The sequence below is a fragment of the Harpia harpyja genome, chromosome 1 (assembly GCF_026419915.1).
Source record: "Harpia harpyja isolate bHarHar1 chromosome 1, bHarHar1 primary haplotype, whole genome shotgun sequence".
In the NCBI taxonomy this organism is placed as follows: domain Eukaryota; kingdom Metazoa; phylum Chordata; class Aves; order Accipitriformes; family Accipitridae; genus Harpia; species Harpia harpyja.
Window position 1 is genome coordinate 100,038,636 of NC_068940.1, and position 9,797 is coordinate 100,048,432.

Genomic DNA, 9,797 nt, shown 5'->3' on the forward strand with positions numbered 1-9,797 from the left:
CTTGAGATGTGTGTTGAGAAACAGGAGCAGAAAAGAGAAGAAGCAAGAAAAATTCAAATATTGGAGCTGAGGTTCATGCCGCTGGCTCCTCTGAAGCCTCTGTTTCGGGGTGCTAAGTCAGGTGGCAATGAAAACCCCGGCTGCAGGGAAGGGAGATTGAAACCCAGGTCATGCCTTGGTGGACACCCTCGAATCTAGCACCCACTCTGCCTTCAGCCCAGGGAAGGAGGCAGCAGAACCACAGGCTGAACACGCAGCTTGGTGCAGCCAGACCTTTCTCCATGTGGCTGATCAGCCTGTGAGCTACCGTGGAGGGAGGGATGGGTGGAAGCTTCTGAGCAACAGCAAGTCAAAGAAAAAGATGGGAATGAGATCAGGAAAGGGAAAGGCGTCGTGCAAACAGCAGGATAGAGGGATGCTCAGGGAATAGCAAGAGAGGAGAAGAAACATTGAGGATCGAGGGGTGGAAGACTAGAACATTTGCAGCTCTAATACCCAACCCAACTGAAAATCTGGAAAATTGATACTCTTGTGTCTGTTTGAATTTTCCTTTTTTTTTTTTTAATGGTAGGATGCATGTGTATTTGTTGAGATGGGAGAAAGAGGAGAGAAGGTGCTTCACAGAAGCCGGAGGACAGGAAGAGGAGCCGGGCCAGGGAGTCCAGGTAATACGGAAGAGGCTTTGGAGTTGATAAAAAGGTTTGTGGAGGGGAAGAGGAGCCTTGTTTTGCTTTCTTTCTAAAAAAGGAATTTGTTGGGCAGAAATAGTAAGTAAGAAAGGGCCACGATAAGAGCTCTTTGTTACAGTTAGGGAAAATCTGGTACAGAAAATGTTGAAAATATTGGCAACACAAGGGACCAACAATATAATGTAATGGCGTACAGTTCTGAACAGAGGCTTTCTGCTGCCAGGGGCAAATGTGGATGTTCCTTTCCAAAATCTTCCTAATATCCTGAATCACCTTTTGATGCACCTTGTCAATATAAATGGTGAAAAGTACAAATTAAACCTGCGAGTAGTGGGCAAATATCTTGTAACTAGACAGAAACAAGCTATCCTGCGCTGGTGAGGGACCTGACAGTGTTGTGTATCTTGAGATGACCTGACTGTGAGCTGATAGCACATCACTTAAACACAGTTCCCTCGCTTCCCGATAGCACCTACGGATATTTGTTTCAGTATAACTCTGTTCTTGCTGATCTATGTTCCATTTTTACTGTGTAAGAGAAGTGTTTGATTTAATGGAGAGAATACAGTCGGGGTCTGTTTTGGCACACAGACCCTGGCAAGCAACTTTTCTATCAGATGCAGTTTTATTCTATGTCTGAAAGTATGATGGCATTGGTGCTTGAGAGCAGATTCATGCTGTATCTTTAAGATTTCCCTGGATTTGGGGCATGTAGATGCCACTTTAAAAGCACTGTCATTTCCTGTATTTGAAAGTGACTCTTTTCTGAATAGTATTTCACTGGGGATTTTCTTTGAGAAGAGAACAGAGCTGGATGAAAAGAGTGCAGATTTACACACTTCTCAAGTTGAGCCACTGTGCAAATGTACTCCATTCACCTCTCCCTTTCCATTTTTTTTTTTAATCTTGTACATTTAAAATACATTTAAAATTTGTACAGGTTTTCAGCAGCCCTGATAAAGACAAAAAGACGTTTGTCCTGTAACTGGAAAACTGATTACAGCGTAGGGCGAGAGGCTGAGCCTGCGCCGCTCGATGCACAGCCAGTGCCCTTCATCCCCCAGTAAGGAGCCTCACCAAACCCAGTGGCTTGGTCACTGGCTAAAGGGGAGACCTGCTTCTAGCCTTTCCATATTTTACCCACTGATGGTTTAATATAACATACAGATTCAATGCAAGGACCAGGATCCTTTTTCCCAAGCGACTGCTCTAGCCGTTGGGCTATGAGCTCATGAGCATCTCTCCCACAGTGACCTTGCTCTCCCTCTCCAGTCATCCACAAAGTCTGGTGCTCATGGCTGTGACCTATAGAAAAAATACCCCCATCAGCTCCCAGCTTTGCCCCACAAGCAGGGATGTTGGGGATGCATGTGGCAGGACACACGCCTCCGTGCAAACCGAGGTGTGGGAGTGAGCAGCGATCGTGGCAGAGAGGGAAGAGCATGGCAGCTACCGTCTGCAGGGTCAGGCTAAGCCTGGAAGTGGAAGTCTCATTCTTGATTTCTTATAGTCTTTTATTGATATCAGTGCTTAATGCCTCATGGTGTACCATAATAAATACTTCTCTTGTCCATGTGTGGTTTATTTTTTTTTATGCATTCCTAAGAAAGCCAAAGCTTTCCTCCTTTCCTTTCCTTTCCTTTCCTTTCCTTTCCTTTCCTTTCCTTTCCTTTCCTTTCCTTTCCTTTCCTTTCCTTGCCTTGCCTTGCCTTGCCTTGCCTTGCCTTGCCTTGCCTTGCCTTGCCTTGCCTTGCCTTGCCTTGCCTTTCCTTGCCTCTCCTTTCCTTTCCTTTCCTTTCCTTTCCTTTCCTTTCCTTTCCTTTCCTTTCCTCTCCTTTCCTTTCCTCTCCTTTCCTTTCTTCTCCTCTCCTCTCCTTTCCTCTCCTTTCCTTTCCTTTCCTTTCCTTCACTCTTCTCTTTTTGCATCAGAAAAAATAAGATTTCACTCCTTTTTTTTTCTGCAAAACCCCAGGTGTGGTGGGTTTTTCAGTGCTCCATAGTTCCTAAGGGAGCTCATGGCACCATTTCAAACAGGTCTCTGAGAAAGTTCCCTTCTGAGCAAGTAAGTTTTACTATAATAACAAAAAGTTGCATTTTGCCTGCAGGAGGAAGGCAGTATTGACCAATATCTCCTTGTCTGAGAGCATGAAGTGACCTTGGGGATACAGTAGACTTCATTGCTGAGAACTGAGACATTTATGAGCCATCCCACAGGGAAAGGCAAGCTTGGTTTTGTTGCTGGGCTCCGGGGAACACGTACTGCAGGTGATGCTGGCAAGGTTTGCAGGCAGTGAAAAAATAAGAGGCTTTTTGCTTTTACACATGTATAATGTAAATTCTCTTCAATGAAGGGAATGAATTGATTTTCCTATTTAAAAGATATATATATAAAAGTATGTATGTATGTATGTATTAAAATAGGGACGGACCTGAGAGGAGAAATGTCAAAAAAGTGTGGGGAGAATGCCAAAAGAAAAGCATTCCTCCCGATGCTGAAAACTGAAAAATGGGCTATTTCAAATAAAATGCCGTGGTCTGACAATCCCAACCTGACCAGACTGTTCTGCAATGAAGTTAAATCATTTGATTTCTATGGGGGCAAATGGTCAGTGCTGCAGGGCTGGGTGAGCCCTGAAGGACACACTGTGTCCCATGCCCGAGGCAGCTCCCTGTACCAGGAGCATCCCTTACTGCTCCTCTAACCCAGCCTCAAAAACCTCCAGTGCCAGATTTTTTACAATACTCCCAGGTAACTTCTCCCAGTGCTTAACTCTCTTTATAGTTTGACATTTTAGCTAATATCTAACCTACATTTTTTTTTTTTTTTGCTGCAAATTAAGCTGATTATTTCTCGTTCTTCCCCCAGTGGATCTGGAGAACAACTGATGGTGTTTTTCTCTGCAACAACCTTTTACATCTTGGAAAACCATTACCCGTCCTCTCTTTCCTAAATTAAAGAAACCCAGTTTCCTCACACTTTTCTCACAGGTCAAGTTTTCTAAACTTTTTCATCTTTCTTGCTCTTCTTTCAACTTTTTTAATACTTTTTAAAGTCTGGCATCCAAAACGACACACAGTCCTTGAAATCCAGCTGCTGCTCAGTCCGACATTAACATTAACACATTGCAGGAAGGGATGTGTCCTGGTTTTTCCCCATTTTTCCATTTTTTCCCCATTGTTGCCTATTCAGTTTGTGGTTCACCACAAGCGCTAGGTCCTTTTCTGGAATATCCCATTTCGGTAATGAAACTCCGAGGGATTTTAAATGTGTTTCTCAGTCGTGATACCACTGAGGTTTGTGATACAGTTGAAAGGAAGGTGAAAAAGCTCTACCTGGTGCAACACAAAGGAACATACGTAATCTTTTTCATCTCAGTAAACTCGCTTTTAAAACGTCTAGGTTTTAGCATCAAAGACCTAATCCTCTTCAGAAATATATATTACAACATAATAAGTATTCTTTAGGGCTTTGGAAGTCATCCCTTAATAAAGTCATAGCACAACTTGTAATGTTACAGCTGATGTCAGATGTTAGGAACTCTGCAGTATAAATTAACATACAAAATCTTAGCGTACGGATCAGGTTTTCCAGGTAAGTGGAAGGGCTTGCTCTGGTTAATTTGAAATAAAGACGATGCCTTTCATGCACTCATACCCTGTTTGGCTTGTTAAACTGGGCAAATTTTTAAAAAACTGAGTGTATTTATTATTTCACACTTTGCACTTCACTGCTTGTGGACAATTTCTCTCCAAACTTGCTCCACACACATCTTTATAATAAAAGTAATAAGATGCAAGTACATTTTCCTCTTGCTTTGTGTGTTGAAATTAATTCAGGACAATCCTTTAAGGCATTTCAAATATGTTCAAGTCTTTTATTTATGTTCACTGATTGTAATTTTGAGAATACTTATACTTCAAGATGCTCATACTATTAAAATAAAGTTAACACAATCTTTTTAATGAATCCAGCAATTGTAATAATGCCCAAAATCATGTGCAGGTCAGATACTTTATGTTACCTTGGTATAATGATAAATCCAGCCAAGAAATTAAAAGCAAATCATATCTCTTTTATTTCTGTGTTTTCTTTTTCATTTATTAATATCATTATTTTCCAGATTTTTGGTAATCCTAAAAGAATCTTAAATTGACTTTTTATAGCTTTAAATCACTAGATGTATTTAACTAAAACAAAACATTCGAGGGAAAAAAAAGATACAAAATTATGGGATTTATTGTCTCGGAATAAATAATTATAAGGGCTCTATTTTTGGTTGAACTGTATCAGGATTTCCCTTTAAAGGAAAAATAAAAGTTGCTATTTTTCAAGTTGTAGGACCCCAAAACCAAAAAAGATACTTGTGCGCTGACTAGCAATTCCTTTTCAAACTGCAAGATGAGAGCAAGAGAGGAGTGATCTTCTCACCCTCCGTGGGGTCCAGAGGGGCTGCGCAGAGCCGGGGGCAGTGCTACCAGCAGCACCGACTTCTGGGTGGCTTTGACCCTCTCAGAATAAAGCCTTCCTGCTGCCATACCCTTCTTGTACATATGGACATACACATATGTAATAGAGATCATACATGGGAAACCATCAGTGTATCTTCTTGAAATGTTTTCATCCCATCAGGATTTATTGCCCGTGTTTTTCCAATGAATCATCCCCATTTTACATTACCCAGTTGGTGCATATCATGTATTGGCACAACCCGAGATACACTTTCTTTTTCCCTCACAGAGAATAAATATCAAAAAGTGGTCTATCTTTTTCCAAATGTAGTTTTTCTTCCTCTTTTTAATTATATTTTTTAAATTCATGGAGGCAATAAACAAATACCAAGGAGACCATCCAACTTCAGTAGCTCTGTAGACACAATGATATTTTCACAGAGCATTTTATAATTACTGTAACAGAGGCATGTCTATCATGATCGGAGTGTATCAGCTCTCGTGAATACTAGAAATGTGGCTGGTAAGATGCAAGTAAGAGCTTTCCAAGTAATGGGGGTAATTTATGCACCCTTATTATGGAAACATTTTCAAGCCATTGTTCAATTTGGGTGTAGTTTGCTTATTTAAGCATAGAATGTCACTCTGTCATTTCACACTTCTCCACCATCCTCTCTTGATTACACTTTGTCTGAGACACATGAAACAATTAGTTATTGATAGAGTTTAAGGCTTATGCATGGGGGGGGAAAAAGGCAAATTTACGCATTAGGAAATGTTGCTGTCTCAGCTAAAAAAGAATGTTGCAAAACCATATAAGAATATTCATCCTGGGAATATTCTTTCTGGGAATAGTCATCCTGGGAATCTAGTGAGTATTTAGAGCAAGTGCAAGGAGAAGGACAGCCTCGTATCTTTGCTAGCAGTGTAAAAACAGAGTATCACCACTCACTCCATGCTAGAGATAGTGGTCCATCTAAACTGGTGGGCATGCGACGGGCTTTTGTTTGATGGGGACAAGTGCTCAGCTCAGAGAAAAGGGGGACAGGCAGGAACCCGCCCAGCTAAGCCAGTTGTGTTGAGGGTTTTTTTCATACTTAGGATTGCACATAAGGCGCAAAGGCATCGCCAAACCGAAGACTGGGTAAATCTCGAAGGGCGTTAGCTCCGTTGGCAAGCCAAGAGGTGGCCCAGGCTGATGCTGATGTAGCAGCTCCACAGGAGGGTGGCACTGGGCAGGATGAACCCCGAAGATGTAGGACACGAACCCCACTGCCTCGTCGGCCCTGTGGCCTCTCTCCAGCCACCTTGTTGTGCACTGGCCTTTTTGTCCCTTGCACAGCCACGGTGGCTGGTTCGCACCCCCGGGAGCTGGCATACAAGCGACACCATGGTAGTAATGACGATGGCGTAAGTACTTGGCTTCCCATCTGCCAGCCCTGCAAACCTCCCAGGGATAGAAGACGCAAGCTCAAGCCTACCCTGCTTCTATTACCTGCCTGCGTTTTTAGGCTGCTCTAATTTGCCAGCATCGTGTCAAGTGGGTACCGCACAGCTCAGAAAATTAGGGATGCGCAGGTGAGCCCACAGCATCTCTGGCAGATCCCTTCCCAGGACCGACTAGCCAGCATCAGCCAGCAGTAATTCCCGGAGAGGTCCAAGGGGGTCTGGAGCATTGGTAGGGAGATAGAGACTAGGATGCAGCCCCTCTGCATTTGCAGTATCACCTTGCTTTTTTCCCAGGCGACATGATCAGATATAACTATAATTATAGGTATGTTGTCATCTGAGCTGTTTGTCAAGAGAGTTATGTATTAACTATGACTTTCCTAGACTGCAGCAATTTCAGGCAAGCCTGAATCCCGCTTGCAGTTAGTGTTCTTACATGTGAGTGGTATTTTTAGCATTTATGATTACAAAAATCTCATGTTTGAGCAAGATCTGAGATAAGATTTTAAGACCCTATTTGTCTAATAGTCTCACTGGGACATATTACCACATGCAAAACCGTGTGGGATGAGATTATAAAAAGTGGTCTTTTTGATCAGAAGATGCTCCGATTTCTGAATGCAAAGCCATGAACTGAGGCACAGCTATTGCCTGGCAGATGATCATTGATATCACTATTTAATAAAGTGACAGTTGTCCTTCACATGGGACGAATCCTGCACCTACTGACGTACGCAATGTAACTCCCTCGACTGGAGCACTGCAAGAATAGACCCCTGGGGAGAAGTTAACGTCTGTGGAGACCTGAGTGTCCCCTCCAAATCCCAAACTAGAGGGGACCCTGCGTGGGAAAGGTCCTCCTGGGTGTATGTACTAGTAGGTCAACTGCTTTGCTGATTTATACCCCCATGGGATGAGAGAGAATAATTGGGGCTACAATTAGCAACAGAAATACGTGTGCTCCTGAGGAAGAAATGACATCACTGTGATGAACACTTTAAAGTTAGATAATCGATTCAAACTCAGACTCAACCTTCCAGTCTGGGGTTCAGGTAAGAATTTACCCAGGGCAGGGTAATTCTTACCCTACAGGTAAGAAGGGCAGGTCCTCTCCCCTTGTGCTGTCTTTCTTACTGCTTCAGTAAGTGCTTAAATGCATCCCCTTGCTCACGTGCGGATGTTTGCAGATGCTGGACTGCAGCATTTCAGCTGAAGATGCTTAGAATGGTCCTTGGAGGGTTTTTTGGTCTTAAGAATTTGACAATGCTGCAAGCCCCTGATTACTCAGCTCACATGAGAATAAAAACACACAGTTTGAATGCACCTGAAATCCAGAAAACAAAAGTTTGAAAAATCACTAGATTAAAAATTCCAAGAAAGCTTTTTTAGCCAAAATTGTGGCCTTTTTTCTGCTGTTCCCAAATATGATGGAGTCTGGGCCTGAGGACAAACCTCATGTCATCAGGAGGACCACAGACCGGCTGTCACCGTGATGCCAAGACTTGGTGTTGGATCTGATTCACATTTACAGAGGGTCCCCTCGTGACAGAATTTAAAGTACACGTTGAATGAGTTTAATGATTTTTTGTAGTACTGGAGAGGTGCGAAGGAACTTGAGTTCATTTGGCATCTAGCAAGCGCAAATGAGATTACACACAAGTATCTCGCAATTTCCATGCCATAGAAAGAGGATAACAGTTCTTGCCTCCTGTGCTGGATTGCTAATAAACTTTATTCATTAGTACTTGTAAAATGATTTGAAAACCACAGACAAAGAATGTCATATAAAATGCAAGGCGCTTTTAGCCTGCAGACTTGCAGTTCAAGTAAGTTACTCTGCATGTTTAATGGCTACTTATCCAAACAAGATAATTGATATTTTAAATATCTCTTCAATGTTCTAAATATTAAAAATATCTTGGAACAGAGCCTGTCAGATCCCTGTGAGCAGAGAAAATGCTGTCAAATACCAAGGACTCATAAAGGAATTTAAAAATGTAAATTGATTTCTGAAAGTTCAGGCTACGGGGTTAGTCTGAAAGGAGGAGACAGGGGTTTTTACCCTCAGTAAATAAAAAATAGCTCTCACTGTTTGTAGATTCAAGTCCTGGACTGTCGTGGCATTTTATAAGCACTGAGGAGCGGAGACTCACTGAAAGCTTTTGAAGTAGGTGGTTAATTTGTCTGATGTGACATGAAAGGTGCTGTCCGCGGCACTCCTCGCCTCTTTGCTAACGCCGCCGAAGCTGGCCTGATAGTAACATTGGAAGGAATTAGGAAAAGCTTGAACTAGAGAGAAATGAAACCAGGCAGGGGCTGCAGCTGGTTTTTGCCCGCCACTAGGCAAGGTGTTCCTCGGCTTTTTGCCTTTGCTAAAACACAGCTCAGGCAAAGCAGCCCTGAGTCAGGCTGAGGTTTGTAGGCATAATTACAAGCTCCCCCCAAAATTGGGGAAATAGCAGAAAAAGTTATTAGAGAAGCACAGGGCAGCTCCAGGACTATTGGGAATTACTCTGGCCATCGGAGCATGATGCACTGGCACTCTGCTCCTCACCAGTTGGCTTTGCACGTGCTTTGGGAAGAGCTTTCCTCCAACTCCTTTAGCAGCAGGAAAAGCCCTGGTTTTGAGAAGAAGAGTAAGAGAAAAGGTGGTCTTTACAGCCAGGGGGTACAACTATATCTTGTTAATACTGAGGAGGGAAGAAAGCATTTCTATGACCCTAAATACAGTGAAGTAGTTTACACCCAGCAGACTTTACATCCAGACTTGCACCGTGGCACCACTTTTTCCCCAGTTCTCACCGGTCTGATTGAAACTTCTCCATTTTCAACCCTGCGAGGTTCTGCTGTCGCAGCCATCGCTGCGTTAGCCCTGCAAAGGGCACCCTGGGAGAGGTACCAAGGCACCGAGGACTGCAAGAGCCTGTGTTTTTCTTCTGCCCAGTGCTGCAGGAGCTGCTGAGGACTCGGCCTGTCCGGTCCCTACCGGGCTCCAAGCAAGCTGCAGCTCCCAAAACTGGGGGAGAGCAGCTCTTGCCCAGGGCCACATTCCTTTCACAGATTATTTCTACTTTACATTGGAATTCTTGCAATCTCTGGCCTGAAATTTTTCAAAAGCACTTAGAGGGTCTGCAAGCATTTTTGGATGCTGAGAGGGGCTGCAAGCATTTTGGGATGCTGAGAGGGGCTGCAAGCACTTTGGGATGCTGG